This window comes from Triticum dicoccoides, chromosome 2A (genome assembly GCF_002162155.2).
Source record: "Triticum dicoccoides isolate Atlit2015 ecotype Zavitan chromosome 2A, WEW_v2.0, whole genome shotgun sequence".
NCBI classification, from domain to species: Eukaryota; Viridiplantae; Streptophyta; class Magnoliopsida; order Poales; family Poaceae; genus Triticum; species Triticum dicoccoides.
The window spans coordinates 63,822,690-63,847,462 of NC_041382.1; the positions used below are offsets into that span (position 1 = coordinate 63,822,690).

The 24,773-nt window shown below is 43.4% G+C and overlaps 1 long non-coding RNA gene across 1 annotated transcript; it reads right to left on the bottom strand.

Moving 5' to 3' along the window:
- Window positions 1-2,592: 2,592 nt before the first annotated feature.
- Window positions 2,593-12,284, bottom strand: LOC119358943. The gene is made up of 3 exons (XR_005172337.1): window positions 11,884-12,284; window positions 10,748-10,842; window positions 2,593-2,732 (listed from the first exon to the last, which is right to left on the bottom strand). It is a non-coding gene; the product is annotated as an uncharacterized LOC119358943 (long non-coding RNA).
- Between the last annotated feature and the right edge of the window lie 12,489 nt (window positions 12,285-24,773).

The window sequence follows — 24,773 nt, forward strand, 5'->3', positions numbered from 1 at the left end:
TATGCGCCCCCACTAGCCTGGTAAAACTCGCTTATCCCTCAAACGCCGTAATTGATGGCACGGTTGGGTTACCCACGTCCGTATTGATGAGAATCCCGTAATAAGGGGAACACGATCTCTGCTTTGACAAGACGTGTCAAGAAACCGCCTCGCGTGATGTGCGGGGCTGGTTAAGGAAAAATGGTTCGAACAATTACCAGGCCGTGACGTGATGTCACGCTGCCAAAACGTGTCAGCAGATTAGATTTATGGAAATATTATTCTCTCTATGGTGGTATGTGGAACTTATTTTGCAGGGTCGGACACTATGCTTGTATTCAAATTCTTCCGTGGTGTATTCAGAGGAGGAACCCGCCTTGCAATGCCGAAGACAACACTACGCGCCGGACTCATCGTCATTGAAGCCTGGTTCAGGGGCTACTGAGGGAGTCCTAGATTAGGGGGTCTCTGGACAGCCGGGCTATATCCTTTGGCCGGACTATTCGACTATGAAGAAACAAGATTGAAGACTTCGTCCCATGTCCGGATGAGACTCTACTTGGCGTGGAAGGCAAGCTAGGCAATACGGATATGTAAATCTCCTCCTTTGTAACCGACCTTGTGTAACCCTAGCCCCCTCCGATGTCTATATAAACCGGAGGGTTTTAGTCCATAGGACAACATACAATCATACCATAGGCTAGCTTTTAGGGTTTAGCCTCTCCGATCTCGTGGTAGATCAACTCTTGTACTACTCATATTATCAAGAATAAATCAAGCAGGATGTAGGGTTTTACCTCCATCAAGAGGGCCCGAACCTGGGTAAAACATCGTGTTCCCTGCCTCCTGTTACCATCCTCCTTTGACGCACAGTTCGGGACCCCCTACCTGAGATCCGCCGGTTTTGACACTAACAATGTGTTTTTGTCTTTAAGAGATAGTGGCGTGGGCTGGAGCATGCATCTATGGCGAGCAGAGGGAGTGAGGCGCAACGATTGTGCAAAAGAGACCAACCTATAAATGCATATGTATGGAGAGACATATATAGTGTGGGTGATAGGAAGCAAGACTCTGTGCGAGAAAGAAATGTTGACGGAGAAACTACAGATAGATACAGAGATGGAGATGCTAGCTAGAGGGACATCTGCTAGTTTGGGTGTTGGAGATGACCGTCGGGTGGTTCAAAGGGTGAAGTTATATATGTGTGTGAGAGGGCACTTGACTGCATGTAGAGAGAAACGTATGTAGTGTGCGTGATAGGAATCAAGAGTGAGGGCGAGAAAGAAGGCTGATGGAGAAATAGATAAATAGAAAGATAAAGATGCTAGCTAGTGTGCGTTAGAGATAGGAGTCGAGTGGATCAAAAGGCTGGGTTATGTGTGTGGGTGTGAGAGAGATAGATAGAGGGTGCATGTGAGTCACATACAAACAGATATCAGAGAGAAATGAGATCCAGAGAGATGGAGTTTTGTGTCGGCAAGAGAGAAAGATATTTCACAACGAGAGTGATAGCTAGAGAGACATACGAGGGAACGCAAGATATCTCTAGGGAGAGAGGGTGTGTGTGAGCGACATACAAGAGAACAATGGAGAAATATGAGACCCTGGGAGACAGAGTTTGTGTTTTGTGTGTGAGAAAGATATATTGAAGAGGTAGTCGTAGGTTCTCATATCTAAGGAGCGAAAGACATCTCTGTATGAGGGGTGTGCGAGTGGCACACATGGGAATAGTAGAGAGAAATGAGACCCCGGGAGACAAAGTTTTGTGTTTGTGTGAGAGAAAGAGATTCCACATGGAGAATCATAGTTAGAGACACATAGCAGGGAGCGAGATTTACTTAGAGAGAGATAGAGTGGTGAAGGTCGAGGGAGAGAGTACCGTCAGTGTGTTACGAAGATAAAAGATCATTGTCGACATACAGGTAGCACGAGAGATACTTGAGAGACGATGAACGCGTATAGGTCTAGAGAGATAGTCCTATATAAGCATGAGTGATAGCTATATGAGACGAATATCTGGATTAAAGGGGATTCAAATATTTAAACTGGAGATCACGACATCAATAATATCATAACGCAAATTGGTGTATCAAACATGCATATTCATTTGAATTTGGGCACGCGTGTAATGTTATATAGTTTACCAATATTGGTGATCCATAGATTCTTCAATTACAAACAATGCATGGTTTACATGCAATTAATGTCTAAATGGGATTACACTATATGTTGCGTGTGTGAAACACATTGTACATCTCCACTACTAATAAAAGAGCAAACATTATCTTTGCTAAACACACCCCACAAAACATACACGGACCCAATACTACCACACGATTATCCCCACTTATCTAAATCCAACGGCTAGCCTTCACCTGATATGTTTTTTGGTGTGCACTTACTAATTTATGTTGACTGACCATACTCCACCGCGGAGGAAAACTTCCATGCGAAAGCAAACACAATCCCTACAATCACGTAGGTCTTCCAAACAAATTCAAACACGTATCCCCCATTACCACAAATAATAATAGACCTTCACATCCAAAAACAAGAAACACACCCCACGGATATCCCCTCGCCGCTCAGAAACATCATCGCCTTTGCCTTCCTGGACGGCGACCTCGCCGCACGAAAACACCGCCGCCGCCTTCCCTGGCCGCCCTCCACTGGCCATTACATGCGCGGCTGCTCCCCCTCACCTTCTTCGCTGCAAACAGGTCGTAGGTTCCTTGCATCACCTGTGCCATCCTCTGAAAATATCAGGCAAGATTTTAATATTAGACATTTCTTCTTGTTCTTGCAAATTATCTTCTAACTTCCTTTTGCTTTAAGAAAATGAAATCTACAGATTTATGACAACATAACTTGAATCTAATTCTGACTAATATATGCTTCCAGTCAACCCTCTTGACAGATTTTTTACTGGAGTATTCAGTCTACGAAGTCGATGTTATGACTTCTCCAAATCACTCGGGGGCACGCACCCCATTTCAGGATATAAGCAACATCCTTTCCTCAGGTAACTATTAGCCAACTGAGCGCTTCTTTTTTTCTGGGTTCATGAACACTTCTATAACGAATGTGCTAATTTCCATTGTATATTTAAACAGACCCTAAAGAAATTAAGAGGCAGAGGGACAGAGAATATTATGCACGAAACAGAGAGGACATTCTGAAAAGACGTCGTGAGGCACGTTTAAAGAAGCAGACTGATAAACCTCTGCCGAATGATGAGCAAAATGTGCCACACACACCCCTAGCCATGTCCCATGGTAAGTATGGCCATATACTGCATGCTTATGTATTATTCACGTAACTTATGATACTCTAAATCATACATGTAGACCCTACGGAGCTGAAGAGGCGACTGGATAGGGAACGGTATTCACAAAATAGAGACGAAATATTAAAGAGACAACGTGAGGCCTACAGAAACAAAAAAATGGCTGACGCTTCCGCTGATATCAGTGTCCATGAAAATGAAACACAAACACCGATGTCCATACCCATTGGTAATCACGATCAACCAACTACATACAACCCTATTTGTTGATACTAACTAGCTTTCTCATCTATGTAGACCCTAAAGACATACGGAGGCAAAGGGACAGGGAGCGGTATGCACAAAATAGGGATGAGATATTAAAACGACAACGCCTATCACGTGAGCAGAGAAAGGCTACTACGACCCTACTCACCAACGATAGCACCGTGTTACACACACCAGCTACAGGACAATCCGGTGTCACCCAGCTACAACAAATATCGTCTGCAGGTTCTGTGCTACCATAACATATTGATTGCATGGTGTTATCTTATCGAATATAACAAAAAAGGTTTTACTGATGTTATCTACAATTTTCTTGCAGTATTATCAAATATACCAAATTCAGATCTATCACCTGAACATGCCCCCTACGACAAGGAGAATACTTTAACATACAATGAGGAGTCCGATTGGTTGCACAGGAATGATGCATATCAGATACAACAAATTGGTGGACGCATTAGAGCTGTTGCTATGCCTCTTGGTCATAACATGCAATCAATCTCCACCGTCGTAAGAGATATTGCACAAGGTATGCTTTAATGCCTTTGGTTTGTACTCTTCTAAACAATAATAAACTATAATCAGCTTCTGAATGACAGTTATTGTCAATTGAACACAATGCAGGGCCTCTCACACAACTTTCAGGGGTTCAGGCACCCCAAATTAGCAGAATACGTAACCCAGATTTCTCAATTCAAGGTGCGGTTTAGTTCGTCCATTTAGTTATGGTGGAAGTGTGTCCATAGTGTTAATTTGATCGCAATTCCTGGTTCTCTTTCGTTTATTCAGGTATACATCCTTTTAATGGCTCCAGTCAACCAATGAAGACGCCAACTAATGATAAGAGACGCCCTGCGGAACCGTCTCCGGATGATACTCAAAGCACTCAAGATCTACAAAGTAAGTTTGATGACCCTAGACTACTATAGTACCTGATTTTGTATGCTCTACTTATCTTGTGGTTTTCCGTAGTGGGCAACGACCATATAGAAGATCCATATGGAATATTTGAGCCCGTTGTTCAACAACCCAATTTTGAAGGTACATTATATATTTTGTCGTTCACATATCAGGTTCTTCGTCGACAATTTTGTGGCATTTATGTTTGACCAATATATTGCCTACTAGACTGTTTGGCGCCATTGCAAAATGGAGAAGCTATATACCATGAGCCTGATGAGGAAGCTAGAATATTTATGGCTGAAGGTATGTCCATTGTCTATTTCCGAATTTACCATGAGCCTCATAGGTCTTCATTAAATATTTAATACAAATTGTTCTTCAATGCTAGGTCTTGCTTATGAATCGTACCAACTTGGACGCCCACGAGCCGCACCAGTATCAAATACCGATGAATTCATTTACCGAAACCTACCTACAAAGCACCATGTCCTAAGAAAGGTTCCCGACTGTCGCCACTGTGGGGCATTGCGGTTTCCATTTGAGGGCCCAGCATTTTGTTGCAGAAAAGGAAAAGTCGATATTATTACTCCAGACATTCCAGAAGAGCTGAAACGGTTGTTTACAAGTCAAGATGATGAGGATGCTAAATATTTTAGAGAGCATATACGGTATTTCAACTCGCACTTCTCATTCACAACTCTAGGAGTCACTCTTGATCGCCGAGTAAGCACAGCGGCAGGAACTGGAGTATATACATTTCGTGCATGTGGTGGCTTATACCACGCTCTTGATGGTCTGGTGTCGGCTGATAATGGACCTCGGCATTTGCAGCTTTATATTTATGATACAGATCAAGACTTGGTTCACAGGGCTATGAGGTCTCCAGATCTTAATATAGACCTCATACGAAAGATTTTGCGAATACTTGAGCGTAACCCTTATGCACAAGTTTTAAAGAGCCTTGGGTCTGTTCCAAATCTAGATGAGTATAGGATCTCACTAAACACGGATATCAACTTGGATCAATGAAGGTACAATGCCCCAACGACTTCTCAGGTGGCAGCGATATGGGTTGAAGGGAGCGACCCAAAGAATTGCTTTGACAGAAGTGTTGTCGTACATGGAAAAAAAGGAGACCGGCCCCTATATATTAGAGCATACTATGGGTGCTACGACCCATTGTCATATCCACTATTCTTCCCACGTGGGGAGACTGGTTGGAATCGTAGGATGCCATATGTTGGCCCCCTCGATGACACCACACAATGTTCATCGGGTAACCCTGCACCCCAAGTAAACCAAACCTCTGATTTATATGCAGGTATGAGGTTCATTATTCATTTATATACTTGCTATTATGAATGAACACTTATGTTCTCATTTTTCTATTATATGAAAACTTGATTACAGAAAGTGAACAAGTTGGAAATTTTGAACCACATGAAGACCATGCCACGGATTTACCTGCAGGTATCGGACATCATTGCTTATTCTTCAATTCTTATGTGGTCAAGTATTATGGGTGCAAACATCATATTGAATTTTAAATGTTGTGAATCTTGTAGATGACACGACCCAATATTCAGTGCATAATACTGCACCACGAGTAAACCAAACCTCTGATTTATCTACAGGTATGATGTGCACTATTAATTTATGTACTTTCTATTTACGAGTGAAGACTTATGTTCTCATTTTTCTATCACATGAAAACTTCATTACAGAAAGTGAACAAGTTGGGAATTTTGAACCACATGAAGACCATGCCACGGATTTACCTGCAGGTATCGGTCATCATTGCTTAATCTTCAATTCTTATATAGTCAACTATTATGCATGCAAACAACATATTGAATTTGAAATTTTGTGAATCTTGTAGATGACAATGAATATAACCCAGATGAGGATTTTGGTGACAATGAGGTGAATGCAACAAAATCCAGGAAATTTGTTAGTGCGAGGGAGTACTACTGCTTCAAACTGCAGGTCAGGAAGAAGCTTTTTAACATCATCTTGTTCAGGGCGCGCCTTTTCCAACAGTGGGCTGTTGACATGTATATCAAGATGGAGACTATGAGGCTTGACTGGTACTCAAAGCCGGAAAATCAGAAGGTTATACGCGCTGACCTCTACCAGGTAACGTGCTTATGTATATTCTAATAGATCATAATACAACGACTTTATGGACATTCCATGCTTTTCTATAACCTTGTATACTATTATAGGGTCTTGTTGACACTGTCGTTGTCGGCGAGTCACGCGGTGATCGGATTGGCAAGAGAATCGTGCTCCCACGTACATTTCCAGGTGGTGACCGTGACATGCAACGGAGGTTTCTAGATGCGATGGCAATAGTCCAGCGGTGGGGTAAACCGGATTATTTTATCACAATGACTTGCAATCCTTATTGGGAGGAGATAACTGAGAAATTGTTGCCTGGACAACTGCCACAAGACCGTCCAGACCTGGTGGCAAGAGTATACAAAGCTAAACAACGAGATATGATGGACTTACTGACTAAGGGTAAGCATTTCGGAGAAGTTGCGGCTTATGTACATGTCACGGAGTTTCAGAAACGAGGTCTCCCGCATGAGCATATACTTCTAATCATGAAAGCAAAAAGCAAGTTAGCGACCCCGGATGACTATGATCGGGTGATATCTGCAGAGATACCTGACAAAGAAAAATACCCCATTCTACATGATCTGGTCATCAAACACATGATGCATGGACCCTGTGGTGAGTTGAAAAAAAGTTGTCCTTGCATGATTGATGGACAGTGCCGATTTCATTACCCGCGAGATTTTTGCAATGCCACACAACAAGGGAAAGACTCATATCCCATCTATAGGAGGAGGGACGATGGGCGTGGAGTTAGGATCAGAGGAGCAAATTTGGACAATAGATGGGTGGTCCCTTACAACCCTTTTCTGCTTATGCGATACAACTGCCACATTAATGTCGAAGCATGCTCGAGCATCAAGGCAGTCAAGTACTTGTTCAAGTACATCTACAAAGGGCATGATCGGACATCCTTTGCATTCGAGCAGGATATCATCAATGATGGTGGAATCACCAATGAAATCCGACAATATAGGGATGCACGCTATGTATCTCCTCCAGAGGCTATTTACAGGATTTTTGGTTTTAAAATGTTTGGTGTCAGTCCATCTGTGCTGCAGCTCCAGCTTCATTTGCCAAACATGCATACAGTTGCATTTAAATCTTGTGAAAATCTGGAAGATGTTCTTACTCGACCATCTTCTTCCAAGTCCATGCTTACCGAGTACTTTGAGATGAACCGAAGGTTTCCGGAGGCACGAAAATGGTTGTACAGAGAGTTTCCAGAACATTATAGATGGATAGCTGGAAACAAGGAGTGGCAGAATAGAAGAAATAAGAGATCACAAATTGGAAGGCTTGTGTATGCACACCCTGCTGAAGGAGAGAGGTACTACTTGCGTGTCCTACTAAGTCATGTCCGAGGTGCCACTTCATTTGATGATTTAAAAACAGTAAATGGCAAGGCATGCAGTTCCTTCAGGGAGGCATGTGAGCACTTAGGCCTCATTGAGCATGACAGGACTCTTGATGATTGCATGACGGAGGCAGCCACATTTCAGATGCCTTGTGCCCTAAAACGGTTGTTTGCGACTATACTGGTATTTTGCGAGGCAACAGAAATCCGACAAATGTGGGACAAGCATCTAGCATCAATGTCTGAGGATTACCGTCGTAACCAATCCAATGAGGCAACACTTGAACAGATGGTGCTTAGAGATATCAGGGATATGTTGCAATCCATGGGAAAGGATATTACAAGCTATGGACTTCCAGATCTGGTTGAGACCGATGGTTCTTATGATGGTGAGCACAGAGAGGTAACAGAGGAGAGGCAAGTCACCGTGGACAAAGAACATCTAGATCTATTTAGCAGTTTGAACAGTGAGCAACTGGCTGGTTTCAATGACATAATGGATCATGTGATGAACCAAAAAAGTCAGGTGTTCTTTGTTGATGGTCCAGGAGGCACTGGGAAGACGTACTTATACAAGGCATTGCTTGCAAAGGTGCGTTCCATGGGCCAAATAGCAATTGCAACTGCTACATCAGGTATAGCAGCATCGATAATGCCTGGAGGACGGACTGCACACTCTAGGTTCAAAATTCCAATAAAGCTCACTGACAACAGCATGTGTAGTTTCACAAAGCAAAGCGGTACAGCGGAGTTGCTTAAACAGGCGTCCTTAATAATTTGGGATGAAGTCTCTATGACAAAACGTCAAGCTGTTGAGACGCTTGATAGATCGTTGCAGGATATAATGGAATGTCCATTGCCGTTTGGGGGAAAGGTTGTCGTCTTTGGTGGGGATTTCAGGCAGGTCCTTCCCGTTGTGGCACGTGGGACAAGAGCACAGATCACAGATGCTACACTTCTGAGATCATATCTGTGGGAGAAGACTCGCAAGATACGTCTCACGCACAATATGCGTGCACAGGCTGATCCTTGGTTCTCCAAATACCTCCTAAGGATCGGCAATGGAACAGAAGAGACAATTGGCGACGACTATGTGCGTCTCCCTGACGACATTGTGATCGGCTATACTGAGGATGAAAAAGCTATTAACACGCTCATTGAAGATGTCTTCCCATCGCTGCATGCCAATGCTAGATCGAGAGAGTACATGAGCGCACGTGCAATTCTTTCGACCAAGAATGATCATGTGGATGACCTGAATGATAAGATGATCTCCAGGTTTCCAGGCGAAGAAAAGTTATACCATAGCTTCGACTTAATCGAGGATGACTTGCAGAATAATTACACAATTGATTTTTTTGAACTCAATCACACCAAATGGCTTGCCACCGCATGTTTTGAGATTAAAGGTCAACTGCCCAGTCATTCTGCTTTGGAACCTCGACCCTCATAATGGCCTATGCAATGGAACACGACTTATGATCAGAGCCTTCCAGGATAATGCAATCGACGCGGAGATTGTTGGAGGTCAGCATGCTGGAAAGAGGGTGTTCATACCTAGGATCCCTATGTCGCCCTCGGAAGACATCTCACTTCCCTTCAAACTTAAGAGAAAACAGTTCCCCATCCGCCTAAGTTTTGCGATGACAATTAATAAGGCACAGGGTCAGACCATCCCAAACGTTGGTATTTACCTCCCTGAGCCTGTATTCTCACATGGTCAGCTATATGTTGCACTGTCAAGGGGAGTGTCAAGAGAGACGACACGGATTTTGGCCAAGCCAAACAAGGAGGTTGATAAATCCGGGAAAAGCACCAAGAACATTGTCTACAGAGATGTTTTAGAGAGATGAGGCAGGTGTGTCATTCCATTACTTCTTTGCAGCTACTATGTTCTTGCATCTATAACTATTTTTGGAACTAACATTATTTTTGTTTTTCATTTTCAGGTTTAGCCTACCATGATACGGTTACATGTATATTTTATGGATACATGTACATGATATTTTATTGTACCACACAACACACTTTTGGAAGACAAATTTAGTTTCAGGGGCGAATTGGGGTGCCGCTGAGTAGCAACAAACTGCAAGTCCAGAAACATTACAGTGCTTGGGGGCGCTTCTAATTTTTGTTACAACAGCGAGGCCCAGATTGAGTGCCTGATGGAAGGCTTACTCTTGTGAGATATCCAGTTTGTATTAACAGAATTACTACATCCATTTTGCAATTACTTCCATTGTGTATGCCTCATTTTGTAATATACAATGGTACAATTTCTCAGTGCAGAAAAGCGAGTAAACATATGTATGTTCCACAAGATCTCTTTATGCTGTTTTGAATGCAGAACATTACTGCATTTAAATATGTCAAAGGTTGTGAAACTCGCCTTCGTGGAAATCTACCAAAGGTAATTTGTCCCAGGCACCCATTTGTAGGGAATACTTTTTATTTGGAATTGGGAAGAAGCTACATTCCAGGCACCCATTTGTCCCAGGCATGAAGTTGTGGACACCAACCAAACTGGCCCTTTATACACGCATGAATTTGATGTGGTATGATTGAGACGTGAACCTTGACCACAAATTCTAATGCTAAAATGTTATAAATTGTTTTTTCAGTCTTCTACATACTAATATCATTTACATAAGTTTAGTCTCAAAATTCCCAATAGTCATGTAGATACAGATATATAAGTTTAAAAGTTTGAGTACGCACACACCCAACTGATAATATCTCTTGACCGGAGCGAGAAGCACGTGCAGGTAGCAATTAGTATGTAATAATTAGTGCTAAGGAGTGACAGCATGCTGAAACAAAACCTGAAAGCTAACCTTTTTCATCTCACCAAGTGCAAATGCTTTATTTTTGCCTTGAAGAAATCTACAACTGCTTCAACTCCAACAGTCTGACCTTCCCAAGCTACATCCTGCAAACAAACAACATTCGTAAGAATGGCTTGGCAGAAGTTAGCAACAGGTTATCATTACCTCCTGATGTTTATTTGGCATGAACATACATAACCCAGTTTCCTTTCTTGCATGTATGACTAGAACTGAAGTGTGAGAAGAAAGACATAGGAATTGCCCACTCCAAATAACAGACACACATAAGCTATCCCGCACGCTCAAACTGATCGACATCTATTTGTCCTTCTAAACAACCAGAAAGAATGAATCTTCATGTGAAAGACAAATAACATAAAAATAATAATGAATTGGTTATATTAACTGGAGAGACTAAACAGAACCACAAAGTGCCAAAAGAGTTCACATATATGCAGGACAAGCTTACTCCAAGATTAGACAGTAGGAAAACAGGATCACCCCAAATTATATTTTTTCTCTCCAATTCAAAAATGACTCTCATGCTCAAACCTAGACTACTGAGCTACATAAGTATTGTACTGGAATGGATAGCAATTAGGATTTAACAAGCAGATACAACCATTTTCAATCTAAAGAAACTTTTAAGTGTGTGGTCTCTCATTACAGGATGCATTGTACACTCAAAATTCTAAACTGCACCTAATAAAAAATCATCATTTAATTTAATATATCATATAACAGATGACCGCCTGTTATTTCTGCTCAGCATACTTATCAGAACGCAACTATCTAAGTCATCATTTCTTCGGCTCACAAATTCGCAAGATCATCAGAACAGTAAATGTGTTACTGAAACACACACACACACACACACACACACACACAATAAAACTGACATGAGACACCAAGATAAACTTGATCTCCAGATGCAGAAACTCTACCGTGAAGTAATATCATTCTGTCATACAATCCCTTTCTTGCAAGTCATGCCCCAAGTTACCATTTCTTACAGTAGCCTCTTAAGAGAAAGGATCCTGACTTTCTATCAATAAAAGCACCATTGTGTGTGTTCACCATCCAGCAGTGATATACCGTTTGTTAAACTCGAGTTCACAGTTGCGAATGCCTGAATCCAGAAGTACCTGGAGCAACCGACCACGTAGGCGAGCTAGGAGCGCCTTCTCGGAGCAGGTGTGGGAGCGAAGCACGAGGTCGACTATCACGGTGGGCACGTAGACGAACTGGAACTCGGCCCGCTCCGAGATGCCCGCTGCCGCATCGTTTCCAGGATGCTCCTCTAGCTCGCATCTTGATCTGCGCTGGAAGATGTGGACGGCGGCGACAGAGTCGATCTAGGGAAGAACTGCGGGGTTAGCGGCAAGCCGGCAAGGTGAGGTCGTGGTGGGGAGAGAAGGCGGCGGGCCGAGGCCATGGTGGGGAGAGGAGGCGGCGGCCGACGGGGCGAGGCCGTGGTGGGTAGATGAGGCAGTGGGGAGAGCAGGCGGGGCCACCATGGAATGGGGAGCGGTGGGGGAGAGAGTGAAGGTATGAGGAGAACAGGGAGGGAGTGTCTGGCGTGTCTTCCTTTTTTTTCTTGATCGATGGCCCACTCATTTTGGCAAGTATTTTAGTACTATAGGTTATCGCAAAAAAAGTATTAAGTATGGGGTTCCTTTGTCAAAAAAAAGTATAGCGGTTCCTCTCGAAAAAATATATGCTTCGTCCAATTCAATTTTTTACTTATGGATAGCCTTTTTGGTCATGTGGTTTATATTAGGGTCGGATGTTCTCCAATTCTTTTTTCTTATCGGGTGTGTCCGTATGGTTGCCTGGTTGTGATCTTTTTCACGGAATAAGGGTTTAACAAAATATTCAGTCATGATATTTGTAAAAAATGATTGTTCTTATTGAATATATTTAAATTCTGTAATCATGCAAGTCATCTTGTGGTCTGTGGATGTTATATTTTATGGAGTAGTATTTTGTCTGACACTCAAATATGTATTTTTCATTCTGTATCATTATGCTTATTCTCTGTTGTACTATTATTTCAAAACTAACTATAATTATCAGTTAATAGTCTCATATGACATACTTTAGAAAAAACTACTCCCTTCGTCCCAATATTAGTGACTCAACTTTGTACTAATTCTAGTACAAACTTGAGTCACATATTTTTGGACGGATGGAGTATTATTTTAGTGGACTCATAATTGAATAGTGATAATATAAGAAATCGAGACTTTGGAAGATGGCGAAAATTACACAGACGTATGATTGCATGATTCTGGATAGATCCCCCCTAAAAACCTCAAAACATCACATGTATCATCTAAAGTTTAGCTCATCACGCAGGCATTTCTCCTTTGACCGTCTGTCAATTCAACAAACCGCGACTTGATAGATGAACTTTGCTTGTGCATCAGCATGCTCGATGATGTCCCTTTACTGAAGTAAGCCATATTTTTTAAATGGCTTGGTAAAAAGACTCGCTAAAGGAGAAATAAGACTCAAATTAGATGTTCTTATAGACTAGGATACGTGCGTTGCACGTGCATGCTTACTAGTGTTTGAGAAGTAAAAAAAACCTGCATGAAACACACATTAATTGGAGACAGTTAGCGAGGAATGCATACATTGGATTTCAACATAAAGTGGTTTCAAATATTTGAAAATCCAAATTGATGGATACAACCTTATGAATCTGAGATCATGTCATTTGTAAACCATATTTATGTATAAATGGTGTTGTGCTTTTGAAAGTATATATAAAAAATGATGTATATAGAATGTAATTCCAATTGAAAATGGAACCCGCCCGGAAAAAAATAGAATACAAATGGGATTTGAATTGAGTTGGCACGGTAAACATGCACTCTGCAAAATTTGAACGAAGCAGGAAAAGTCGCAGTAACCGCCCGAAACCAAAATCTGCGAGATGGAAATCACTACTGCCTATCCCTGCCACGTAAAGCCTATCTACTGGATTTCTATAGGTTTCGATAGGGGTAGGTTTGTAATTTCACCCAAACGTGACGTAACCGCCTCTCACCCGGATTCATACACGGTGGGCACCAAAACACAGTGTGTCCTCGGCCGAAATCGACTCCCTCCCCAATTCATATTCATACACGGTGGGCGCCAAAAACAAACTCTCATCGGCAAATATTCGATGTATGCGAGATTACTGTCCTATCCCCAACCGACTAATGTTGCTGTGACGTAGTAGAATTTGAAACGGGGGCTAAGTTTGTAAATTTCCTCGCATTTGAGACAAGCGCGCCCTGAATACATGGTTCCCCCCTTCCTCTCTACCTCCCTTTTCCCCATTCGTACTCCGTGGGCGCCAAAACACCCTCTCCACCCCACCCTCCTCCGACCGCCACCGTCCGCCACCCCATCCACCGCCCTCCTCCTCCACCATGCCGGAGCTGATACCCCGACGCCGCCGTCCATTACAAGAGATCGACCTCTCTCATCCACGGCTTTGGACCGGGATCCTTGCATCTCGTCCTCTCGCTTTATCCCGCCGTCGTCCACCTTGTCGGTGCCGCTCCTACGACCGTGTCGTCCAACGCGCCCCACCGCCACCAACCCTCCTAGATCTGCTTCCACGCCGCCGACAGCCGTTGCTACCGCAGCACCGTCAAATTATCGGCAGATGCGTACACGACGCCGCACCAGAGGCAGTACTCTTTCCTATCTGCTCAACTTATTTATAGCAGCAAGAAAATAGATCGCCACTGCTTTACTCTGATTTCTTGTCTTGGTTGTGAAGTTGCCTTTGTCCGGTTTGCACCTTCAGATCCGCCATGGCACGCTCAACACTATACTCCCAATGCTTATGGTTTTCCCCTTTTATATTCCACACTAGTTAAATCATAGTAGACTAAATTTCAAAATTGGGTCAGTCGATTTTTCAGAGCTCGCCGGAGTTCGCCGGTGCGATCAAAGGGGCTCGGGTGGTTGTGGGGCCTTGCCAAACAAAGAAAACTCGATGCGGGTGGGGGTTGGGCGGGGGTGGGGGTGGGGGTGGCAGAGGAACACAGGCGGTGGGGGCCGGTGGTCCGGCCGGCGGCCCGTGTGGTGTTCTGTATGGGAAGAATCAGAGATGAGGAAGAAGAAGGGTTATGAGACGTAGGATCTTCATCCAACCGCCTGAAATGGTCGAGAGACAGCTGGGAGTTGCATTCTTAATGCGCTCTGGTTCATCATGTGTGGGCACTGCGCAACCAACATTTTATTATCCAAAATCTTCTTGCTCTTCTTTACCATGTTCCTCTTCCGTTCTTCTTTAATATGTACTCTCTCCGTTCCTAAATACAAGTATTTGTATAGATTCCACCATGGAATACATATGGAGCAAAATGAGTGAATCTACACTCTAAAATGTAACTGGATACATCTGTATGTGATCCATAGTGGAAATCTCTACCAAGACTTATATTTTGGAACGGAGGGAGTATGATAGTAGTACAGTATGTTCCTTGTACTAAAGATGAGCAGGGACATTTGCAGTGTAGAGGTCTATATGGTCAGTTGTGATGGACACTTTGAGCCTCTTTGATTCGTAGGATCTTGTAAACATAGGAATAGGATTTGTAGTGGCCTGCCCACTTGAATCCTATAAGAATAGCAAGGAAATGCGGGGAGCTGTGTCGCCTTTGAAAGTTACATGGATATTAACAGTACCGCACCTTCACTTGAAGAGAGCTGGTATCTGAAGCCTTTCTAGCCGTACCGGCAATACTAGCACATATATTCCAGCAAGTTCCACTTTGCTGATTTTACTCTGATGCTTAAGGTTTTCCCGTTATATCTACACTATGATCTGTGTAGCTGCTTTGTGTCACACTAGCAGTAGTCCACTCTTGAAGCTAAACACTGCAATGACTTACAAAATTAGCACCAAGGCATTGAGTGCCATTCTGGATGCGATGAAACTCATACGCTCCCCACCTGTTGATTCTTGTTCAAAATATGATCCTAATGACTATTCTAACCTCAAGGAGTCAAAGGCAGATGGCCTGTCCTATTCACCCATCAAGGTGCATGTTCTAATTTGGCAATGTTTTATTGATTGAGGGTATCTTGCATATGTTGTCTTGCATTTCTTCTACTTTGTTGCACCGCCATCTGCTTAGTTTACTCATCATATATGTCGAGATGCCATGCCCATCCATTATCAATACATATTCCATCTGTCATCATACTATGTTTTTCCACTCAAATGCTGTTCTTGTGCATCAGACATCAAAAAGGAAGAGGGTGATTGCCGAACCTGAAGGAGCACTAGCCAAGTCCTTGAAAATGTGGTGGTGCCGGAGAAATCAGACAGCACCCCAGTTATATTGGTTGTACAACTAGTGACACAAAACGTAGGACCGACTCCAACAGACTGCACCCATACTTCACTGGCTACACCACTAGCCCCACCACACAGGACCTGCACTCCAGCAAAAGGTATACCGATTTCATTTGCCATAGCACCAGTTGTACCATAGAAAAATCCCACTCCAGCAAAAAGTACAGCAAGTCCACTGGCCGAAGACCTATCCCAACTTCAGAGACGGCCAATTCCTGCAGATTGGAACCCCATTCCATTTATTCCCAGTTTAAAAGACAATGCTTTCAATGTTGTTAGGGACTACGTGCATATATTCCCATCATGGGAAGATTATTGTGAAGACAAACACCATTTTCACATCTTCCTGTCCAACTTATGTGTAAGTGCTATTATTCATGGTTATTATTTTCCTGTTTTCTGCTGATTGAACACATCAATGATTTACATTACATTGTTGTAACTAGGCGAGGGTCAATCTGGATAGTCATGACGAGCAAAGCTTGCTTGTGCTTTTCAAGGAAGCATTGCAGCAGTATCGGTGTTACCTGAGGAAATCACACTTTGATGGCAAGTCTATAAACGAATTTCCGGTGAAGTCTCCTGTGCTAAATTTAGAAGACATTGAATGGAAAAAACTTGTTTTGCACTGGTCTCGTTCCCAGGATGAGGTATTGTCTATGAAATCACATGACAATTTGAACTTCTACTTTTCCGCATGTGCCTTACAGATCTTTTGTGCATGAAATCTGCTCGAAGAAGAATTCCGGTTTGACAAGAACAACAGGATATCGCAAATATGCTACCCGCTGCTTTGCTCTTGTTAGTACCTGTTGTCCTATATCACTGTACTTGCATACATACATGGTTCATTATGTGACAGCAGTATGCATGATAGCTTGCTTATCAATTGTTCGCTCCAAATTATCTCATATGTATGAATGGTTACATTAGTGTAGAATATATCCAATGCCAATGTTTTTTTAGCTCTGCATTGTTCTTGTAAGTACATGTTGTCCTTTGTCAGTGTACATATAATGACAGGTAGTTGTTCATGTACCATCACTCTGCAGCTTATTTTCCTTTGCCCTCCATTTTCTACACATCAAATCTATATTTGCTCTTGCCATAAGGTTGGCACTGAAGAAGTTTAGTTGTGCATTGCTCTTGGCTGTACCTTTTGTCTGTATCGCTGCACTTACATTTATAGCTACTTGGTTATGTAGCATCACTCTTCATCTTATCTTAAATATTCTCCGTTTTTTCATATATTATCACATCTATATTTACTCTTAACAAAATATAGAATAAAGGCAATGCTTTTGAAGAAGATTTTGTGGTAAACTTCTTGAATTGCCCCCCCCCCATCAGCATGGACAAGGCCTTTATAGAGCATGTCTTCACCAATAATGTAAGTTTGTCCATCTCAAGCCTTCAAACTTTGTTGTATATATTTGGTTAGGCATGACTGCAACAGCTGTTTATTTTTGGTGTTTGCATCAAATTGCTTGTTTAAAGTTTATTATGTAGTTCATAAACAAAAGTTTGTCCTTTCTCAATTTAAGTTTTCAGTTGTACAACCAAGTTCCTTCTTCATACCATGTAAATTAAACTATACAGAGCAAGTGATCTTCTTTTGCACTGCATGTATGATTATGTTCTTCATCCGTAATCCAGTGGTGTGGTGAACCTACCCACTATAGCACAATGTCATATTCTGCAATGTCTTAACTATGAACAGTGTCATATCATTCTACTATTATTTAAACCGTCTCTTTATTTGCCAATCTGAAATGGTATAAATTGACAGCACACTAACCATTGATACTTATGAGTTCTTGATTTGTAATCCAGTGGTGTCATGAAGCTGCCAACTCCTTGCCATGTCTTGACCTGAACAATACCATATTGTGTTAATGCAATTTTAAACTGTGTCACTTTATTCGTCAGTAAGAAAAGTGATGAATTGTTAGCACTGATACTTTTATGTGCAAAACTTGTCATCTGTCTGCTTGTTTACCTTTCAGAGTGAGGAAGATATAAGTGTTGAACAAGCGCAGTCTCATTATCTTGCTCAGCTGCTTGCGCTGCAGCTCCCCAGCAGGGCTAACCTTTCTTGAACTCTATTGAAGTGCTGTCGGTTATGTATTTTATTTTGTCGGTGTGTTTATTTGCACTGGTGGCGATCTTTGATGCCCAGTGTATGTAATCTGCTGTCTGCTTGTGCTTTATTATCATAGTGGCGAACTTTGATGCCCAGTGGATGTAATATGTCGTAATTTCTTCATTGTATAGTCTAGGTTTTTTCTTATTCACAATGATGCAATTATTTTACTATATATATATCATGTCTTCGCAGTAAACCGGCCAAACCGTAAAATTACGGTACATAATCGGGCCGTCATGCAATCACGGTGTAGGTTGGGCCTGAAACATGCCGAACAGCTCACGGGCCGGCAGCAGCCCGAAATGAACCCCGGCCCATGATTGTGCGAATCAAATCATGGGCTTTTAACAGGACAAAATTGTCTCGGTCCTTGTTAGGCCCAATCAGATATCGGCTGTGAGCAGGACAGATGCAAACCGGGCCGTAGTTAGGCCCAACTATATGACGGGCTTTTAACAGGCCGAAATTAATATAGGGCGGAAATGTTAAACGGGCCCTTAACAGGCCAAAACTAATACCAGGCCGAATTACTAAGTGGGCCTTTAGCAAGTGGGCCCAAAAGCACAGTGTCCAGTTGACGGGCCGAATCTGATATGGGCCATAATTGAGCCCAAAGCCTCTTAAAGGGCCGGACCTGATCTGGGCCGTAATTTGGCCTAGAACGTGGTAGGCTTTTAATGGGCCAGATCTCATATGGGCCACTATTAGGCCCGGAGCGTGGCAGGCCATTAATGGACTGGATCAAATATGGGCCGGCATTTGGCCCAAAACATGGCAGCCAGTTAATGGGCCGGCCTACTAGGGTCCTCAAAATCTTGTGGGCCTACAGCTGGGCCGGCCCATTAATGTCGGCTAAATCTCGTGGGCCTTTAGCTGGGCCGGCCCATTATGATCCGCAAGAATCTTGTGGGCCTTTACCTGGGCCGGCCCATTATGGCACACAAAAATCTTGTGGGCCTTTACCTGGGCCGGCCCATTATGGCCCGCAAAATCTTCTGGGCCTTTAGTTGGGCCAACCCATTATGGTCCACAAAATCTCGTGGGCCTTTAGCTGGGCCGGCCCATTATGGTCCGCAAAATCTTGTGGGCCTTCAGTTGGGCCGGCCCATTTAAACTTGATGGGACGGTCCACGTGTCAACATATCATAGGCGCGTCTCGCCCATTGGATGAGTGACACCTGTGCCAACGCAGACCTGACATGTGTCTCCTCAAGCCACTGATGATTTTACACGTGGAAAATCCCCATTGGTCGGGGTTGTTAACGGGTTATCGGATCCAAAACCCGACCCGATAGCTTAACAGCGTTCCGTTATGGTGGATGCCACGTGTCGGTCACCCTTGATGAAAGCACTTCTGTGACGCGCAATTTATCGTTATGGAAGTGGACAGCACAGGTAATGTCATGGAACACTTCTACGACAGCACAGGTATGACTATCTTGATTCTGTCATAAATTTGTCATGGATGTACATGCATGACAAAAAACGCAACCTACTGTGACAAACATGTATCATCACGGAAGTGTATTTTTTTGTAGTGAGAATTGAGGATGATTCCAATTACTTAGCTGTTCGCGACTTGGGGGATGGATATGGTCGGGCCTTTCAAGAGGTCCAAAGACAAGACGACCCACCTTCAGGTGGCGGTTGACAAGTTCACAAAGTGGGTGGAGGCAGAGCCAGTTAGCAAGTGTGATGCAGCCATGGCGGTTCAATTCATCAAAAAGGTGATCTTCCGGTTTGGTTTTCCACACAGCATTATAACAGACAATGGAACCAATCTGTCAAAGGGTGCCATGAAGGAGTTCTGTCAGCATGAACACATCCGGCTTGACGTATCATCAGTGTCTCACCCACAGTCCAATGGTCAAGCGGAGAGGGCCAATCAAGAGATTTTGAGAGGCATCAAACCCCGGCTTATGGTTCCTTTGCAGCGGACGCTGGGTTGTTGGGTCGAGGAGCTACCTTCGGTGTTATGGAGCATCAACACCACACCCAACAGATCGACAGGATACACGCCTTTCTTCATGGTTTATGGAGCGGAGGCGGTTCTTCCTAGTGACATACGTCATGACTCACCTCGTGTAGCGGCGTATGTTGAAGCTGACAACGAGAAGGCACGACAAGAAGCTCTTGACCTGTTAGATGAGGAGCGTGACATAGCGGCATCCCGTTCGGCGATTTATCAGCAAGATCTGTGTCGTTATCATAGTCGTCGGGTTAGAACCAGAACCTTTCAAGAAGGAGATTTGGTGCTTCGACTCATCCAAGATCAGACGGATATGCACAAGTTATCCCGCCTTGGGAAGGACCCTTCGTGGTCAGCAAGAATCTGCACAACGAGTCGTACTACCTAATCGATGTTCGAGAGCACAAAGACTAACATAAATCGGAGGAGGAGACCAACCGCCCGTGGAATATTGCTCATCTTCGGCCCTACTATACTTGAGCTATAGGCTCTGCTTATGTGCATATTATGACAATGTATATATTATGATCAATACAATAAACCTGAACCTCAGTTAAAACGGGGTATCTGTTGTTTTCTTCCATCATGTGTGGTTACATGGAGCTTCTGTTTCCAAAGCGGCGTCCGTTTTACCCCTTGATTTAGCTTGTTAAAGCTTTATATCACATCACTTGGGGGCTTGGTCGTATTCGAACCATAGCTACACCTTTTGATCGGCGTAATGCCACAGCATCACTTGGGGGCTTGGTTGTATCTGAACCACAGTCACACCTCTTGACCGGCTTAAAGCCAAATCAATCCGGGGCCAAAGAGAGTGTTGTAAAAACAACAACTCAAACATAGGCACCCATTGAGCACTGCTCAAAATGTTACTTGGGGATTCTTTGCTATCGCAATGAACTTAGAATCAACGCTTGTAATTGGGCAATCAAGCCACGGCTTGGAAGCCTGGTGCATACACCTAAAACCCCGTGTTAACCTGCCTCTTTAAGTAAGTCACGCCGCCCAGGTAAACCTGGTATGACCCTTCGAACTTTGACAAGTTACTCTAAAATACAGACCCTGAACTTGTCAAGTAAAAACGATGATTGGTTAAGGATTGCGGACCATCTTAAAAGGCTTTGCAAAAATGGTTTAACTCAGTGGCCTGGCAGCCCATGAAAAGCCTCGAATTTTGGGCCTGGCAGCCCGTGAAAAGCCTCGACTACAACGATTTTATTTACCTTTGATTGAGTTTTGCTCTCTTTTTGTTAAGATTTATGATGTTTTTTAAGCCGGTGTTATCAACCCGGCTAGACTGCCAATTACAAATTGACAGTACACGATCAAATCATAATCCGGAGACTATCAGCCCGGTATGGTTTTGAATCGAAATCTCAGTATGGAGTAAACCAGTGTTTTTCATAACCCAGAACGGTTTATATTGTAAACCAGCCTTATATAAACAGGAGTTGTTTCTCCTCCAAGTGTTGGGTTATAAACCCCGCTACAAGGTTGGTCAGCCAACATCATGCCTAAGGGTTGCAGGTATTATATGTTTCCATATTTGGTTATATTTCGCAACCTAAATTATAATCCTTGGTCATATATATATATGGGTATCATGACCCGCCCGGTGGTAAACCACCAGGGCGCTTTGAACTTTTTTGCAGGAACAGCTTAAAGGGCTATGGATTATGAATATGCACGAAGGCATACCAGACCAAGTATTTTCACTAGCCTATTACAAAGAGTTCCAGTGCCTAAAAGGATAATTGTGTTCTCAAATACATGTCGCAGCATGTAGAAGACTAAAACCGGCCTCCGGTTCATGATTGGTCGCCACCATGGCCTGACGGTTGCGGATCATCTCGCGCCGGGTCAGCTTCCTCTTCTCTACCCAGTGGCTGGAAATCAACAGTTGCCCAATCGATCCCAGTTAGGGCTTGGAATATAGCTTCATCACTTATCAGCGTGGACGGTTCAATGTCAGGGGTATAAGTGTGCTTACGGATTGGCGGAATAAGATTCTGAGCTTCGGGAATTGGTGCAGCAACCCGTTTGTTCTTGTCATCATAGCTTGCTTGATAGTATGACAGATCCGCTTCTTCAACCAGTTGAAAAGCCAATGGGCATACCTCCCGGTTTATGATCCGGAGATCATCTTCACCAAATTTTGTTCCGTCTTCCTTCAAGCTGGGATAACCTTGGGCCGCTTCAATTGGATCAAAGTCAGGTACCCATGCTTTTGCCCGGGTCAGTGCAGCCAAAGCGCTTGTTCTAGCAGCAGACTTTTTCAGTTCGTCAACCCGGGCAGGAAGCATAGATAACCTTTGTAAAGTATCCTTAATCAAGGTGGGAGGAGGATTGTTGTGAGAAGCAGTGTATATGATCTGCTGCGCACTGGTATACAGCTGTTCTATCAGAGTATAGGTTGCTTCAGTTTTTTCTGAACATCAGATCCTAAGTGGCTACTACAAGTTCCTGTATCATTACAATGATTAGTAAACCGGCAAATACATACAAGGATATGTTGAAATCAGGAATCAATAATGCTTACCAAACACATCTGCAGTCATGGCATGAACCTACCGCTTCATGCTGGTCAGTTCATCAACCACCGGTTTAAGAGCGGCTCTGCTTTCTCAGCCCTGTTGATCAAATCGGATTTTTAACTTTCCCAATCTGTCCATTCCTTGTTGAAGCCTTCTTTCAGTTTCTCCATAGCGCCTGGAGCGCTGGTCAATTCTTCCTTCGCCTTGGAGGTTTCAGCTTGTTGTGATTTAAGGTTCTCCTGGAGATCAGCGGTTTGGCTCTCTTTCTTATTCAGCTCGGCCTGCAAAGAGACAGTTATATGATGAGGTGACAATACATACTTGAAGCACCAAGCACATAACAAGTTATGCCCTCGGTACTTGGGGGCTAATGCATATTTGCTCTTCATCATACATTTTCTACACGTCCCAAGCATAATACAAGTATTCAACTTGGCACTTGGGGGCTAATGGATATTTGTTCAAAAGAATGCTGATACGGGAGGTTCTTCTACAAAGTCCCGGTTCATCTTTATAAAGTTAAACCGGCACTTGGGGGCTACTTCAGTGAAGTTCAGATGCATTGTTGCAAAGCATAAAAAAATTACTAAGTCCCGGTTTAGATTGTTATCTTAAACCGTCACTCGGGGGCTACTGGAATTGATAAGCTGCAATTAAAAAATAAAGGGGCAACACTTATGAAATTATCTCATATCGTTCCTTCATCATATTTACCAAGCCGGCTTCATAGTCACGACTGGTATATAGACGGCTCAGATAGCCGGAATGAAGGTCTTGAGCATTCAGATGGGCGTAAGTGGACAGATCGACATTCCATTTGTCTTTGCCAATTGCAGAGAATTCCTCTTTGGCGGTATGCCTTGACAAAGCGACAGGATTTCCTGGATCAGTATGGCCAATGCCAGTAATCAGAACATCATCATCCTTCTCCTTAGCAGCTCGTACTGGAGTTGCCGGTTTCTCAATATCTTTTACTGGACTGACCGGTTTGTCAGTTCGGATAGGGCTTGTTGGCTGGTCAGCATGGCCGGTGGTATCAACTTCTGCCTGCTCAGCAACGAAGTCATGATCTTGAGGCGGTGGGTCATTCAGCATATCGTCAATGTTGGCTTGTTCAGGATCTGGAGTTTTCTTCGGTTCAGCAGCCATGTCTTCCTCTGTCGGTTTATTCAGACGAGCCTTCTTGCTGGGTTTGGGCTTGGCACTGAGGAAAATAAAAATAAGGATCAGTATAGTATATATTAAGTAACATATCAAGGATATAAGTAAGAATATGGCTCACCCAAGCACTGTTTTAAGCGGTGGAAGCTTTGTGGCAGACGATTCACCAGATGATGAGTGGGAGGTACCCTGATAATTTGAATAAGATGGATTAAGAGGTTGATGAAAACAACCCGCTTTGGGGCGTGAAGTGTCAAGGGAATAAGAGACCTCTGAACGGCGTTTCCGAACCGAGCTGTTCGGTAAACCGGCGGAGGTAACTACCTGGCCACTATGCCGGGTTGTGCGGCGAGCCTCGTGCTGTTGTCTCTTCACAAGAAAGTTCGGATCCAAGTAAGCAAAAGGATGAGAAAATTTAACTTTCTGGTTTGCTCGACGGGTTTTTAGTAATGGCAAAGGGTTTGAATCGGAGGAAAAAACGATTACCTCTACAGCATCGGCGTGACTGACTTCAGCGTCGTCCTGACAATAATCATCATCAATAAGGCGTATGAAAAATAAACCAAGTGAGTCAAGTTCTACCTCTAAATCCGGGTTACCCACATCACCATCAGCTGGTGGATCGGAGGATGCAGTGGTCCTCTTCCGGTTGGCAGGTTTTTTCACAACTTTGGTTTTTTGACGGGTTGGCTTCACTGGTTTGTCTTGCGGGGGTTTCTTGTTCCAGAACGGATCATCGCCCTCTCAAGAGAATAATCACACTTTCAGAGAATATTGGGACAGAAGCAATTTCAGATAAACAGATTATATGATTCTCACAGCTGGCGGTTTGTTGGTGGGGCAGAAAGGGAGTAGGC